Here is a 3,342-nt window from a genome sequence, read left to right as displayed (position 1 = left end):
GTGTTACAGTTGCACAAAGTATATAAATATCAGATAAAGAAATATGAGGAGTGTGAATATGTAAGGTACTTACATAGTTAAAGGAATTTTTATGATGCAGTATGTACTTAATTAAGGAGTTGTAATGGTGAACAGTAATAATGAATAAACAGTAGCAGCAGAGTATTGCACAAATTTTAAGCCAATGTTATTGCACAAAACAGAAATATTGTTTACAACTGACTAAGTGTCCATGTGTCAGACACTTAGAAGAAGGAGTTATAAAGTTTGATGGCTCTGTGGTGCATTTTGGGAAAATAAGTATTGCAATGAAAGAAATCAAAGGTTCATGTTGCCACCAGGGCCCTCCCATATTCAATTAATTTCATGCGGATCATCACGATTGGTGGATTTTCTCATGAAGAAGCACATTTGCTATATTTTTAAAGAGATTTTTTGGGCTTATTTTTGACAGGACAGAGGGTAAAGAGAGTGGGGACAACACGTAGAAAAGGACTGCAAACCTGGCAACCCGACAAGGGCTGAGCCTTAGTACATGGGGCGCACGCTCAACTAGGTGAGCTACCAGGGCCCCCCACCCCACCCCCCATTTGCTAAATTATTTTAAGCAGAATTTACTTTTGGGGAATTATGACAAGTGATTTCAATGTGCCACTTTGTGATGTGACAAGGCCGTTAGGAGGTCCTGTTGAAACGCAAACAATACGTATGTTTGTGTTTGCTTCACAGCTGATTAGAAAAGTGCGGAGCTCTTGACACTGGACAGCTTTGAAAGAGGCCACGGTGCACAGATGAAACACTTCTCTTCACATCTTTAAAGGTGTGAAAGAAAAAACGCATCCTCCTGGTGTACGTGAGGGCTCATGCCCTCTCCCCCGCTTTGATCTCGTCCATGGAAGTTCAATCTGGGCCTCAGCTGTGGGGAAGAGCAGCGAGGCTCAACAGGACTGAGCCTAACCAGAGCCCAGGAGATAGCAGGTGCCGGAGCCGCGACCTTTCGGCCAGCATTCCTGCTTGTCAGACCCCCGTGCATGCACTGTTTCCACCAACACCATCTGGGCCTGTTTGTCCTGCTACACTGTGTTCGAATGGAGGAGTGTCGGAAACGCTTCAAGCACTCATCGACGACACCGCAGTACCACGGCAACTTTGAAAAAGAAGGATGAACCCTGAGAGAGATGCGTTGTTTGTCCCTTCGCTAATCCTCACAACTAATCCTCACACCTCCGAATGATTCAACGGCCCGTCATGAGGTCAGCAGATTCCCAGAGAGAATTCAAAAAACGTGGCTGAAAAAATCTTGAAGTTTGACAGACCGGACGCTGATTTTAGCATGTTTTTGAATATTTTGTGAATATTTTTTGTGCGTCCTTCTGTAAGAACTGTAATAACGACTTGCACACCTTTGTTTTGCCATGCAACTTCTTATCCTCTTCTTTCTTTATGCTAAGCTAAGCTAACCGTCTTCTGGCTGTAGTTTTTATGTTTAGTTTACAAAACATGAGATTGGTATCGATCTTCTCATTTATTCAAGAAAATGAATACGCTTATTTCTCAAAATGTCTTAACTACTCCTATATCTTCATGTTAGTACTTCAATGGCACATCTTGCACACCTTTGTTTTTGTCATGAAACTTTTGAGGAATAGTTAATTGCTGATTAGCCAACGGCAATGGCTTCTGTCACTGTCCGTTTTCATTTGACGTGCAGAATCCCAGAGAAGAGAAATCTGTTCCCAATCATCTCTACACCTCTTATCCTAAGCAGCCTGTGAGCTCCGTGTGCTGGGAAATGACTGTGTCACTTATTCAGTCAAATGCTTATGCGACGTGTCAGGGAGACTAATATTATCACCTCGACTAATAAAGTCAACATCCAGTACTTTTCTTGAATTGGTTGTAAACAGTCCTGTCAGCCCAGTCTCCTGGCAGTTCATGAAATGGTGACTTTATTTAATCTATTGATTCATGTAAAGGTCATGTTGATTACAAATGTTGAAGTAATGTATTTCAACGGGAAGCCTATTACGTGATCACAGAACGATTACGGTAGCGAGTAGTATTGAAAAGCCATAAACTCTCACAGGTTGACCCGCGTGGTGGAGGGGTCAAACACAGGACTGACCGGGGATCAAGTCCTGCGTGTCGACTTTCTAATGGGACCAGGCCTCAGACAAACAGTGCTGAAACTAAGAAAATAGTTTCAATACATAGATTCAAAGACAAAGACCAGTAAAGCTACATGACATGCGTTGTCTTGAACTCAATCTTACTTTAATTGCAACATCATCATCAGAAGGCCTCTTGGCCGTGTGTACATGCACAGTATCCAGTGAACGGCTTACGTTTTCTAAAAAAAAAACCTTTTGTTTGTATGTCCCATCTACAATGAGCTATTGTCGACGTATGTGCGCACATAATCGCGAGCAAATGTTTCGTGTGAAGTTGCCGCCTCAGGGCTGTCAGGTCATCTGCACATGAACTCCATCACCTTATCTTTTTTTCTCTTCTTGTCGCCCTCAGCTGTGCGGGGTTAGGACTAATGTAATCACAGACCCCGTGTAGACGGGCCAGCGCGGGAGACAGAAGCTGGGCCAGACGTACAGGTATTCTAAACTGGTTACATTAGACCAAACAGGCCGTCTGTCTCCCTCTGTAATTGGACACTGTGGATTAGAGGGAGTCGGCTGCGTTTCCCAGCCAAGTGAGCTAGTTACCGTTTATTTGGAATTAATTACCAAGGAGAGTGGAAACCTCACAGTTCCCAGAGAGTGAATCCAGACACTTGAGGCCATGATGAGAGGAAGGAGAGTGCCATACCAAAGCTATGGCAACAGAGCTGTGAGCCTGGGACAGTTCAGAAAGGTGTTTGACGCGGCTCTCTTAGAGTAGCTGATGTTTATTATGTTTGAATCTCCGATGATGCAGCCAGTGTGTCGGCGTTAGGTTGATAAGGACAAACGTTGCCCCCCTTCTCCGATTCGGTCATCCTAAACTGAGGCAGCGAATGAATGGATTTCTTCAGCAGTGGTAACGGGGATCCTGGTGTGATGCCATTAGCTATTCTCGTGCTGTGGGTGCTTTCCAAGAGTTGAGTGAAAGGACAAGAGAATATATCTCTTAAAGCCTGTGAGAACGGAGCATCCACCCTGGCAACCAACACTTCTCACTTGATCCTCGGTGTATGCTGAGCTCCTCTCACAGGGATCACTTGTGTACACCGCTAGAAATGTTGCACAGTCATGTTATGATGTGTTTTGACAAGCAGGGGGGAAAAAAATGAATCCACTAATAGAGTCTCTTTAAAAGCTGCTCTTTTTATTGTATCTACTTTAAAAAAAA

This window comes from Etheostoma spectabile, chromosome 16 (genome assembly GCF_008692095.1).
Source record: "Etheostoma spectabile isolate EspeVRDwgs_2016 chromosome 16, UIUC_Espe_1.0, whole genome shotgun sequence".
Lineage (NCBI taxonomy): Eukaryota > Metazoa > Chordata > Actinopteri > Perciformes > Percidae > Etheostoma > Etheostoma spectabile.
This window is presented reverse-complemented; position numbering follows the sequence as displayed.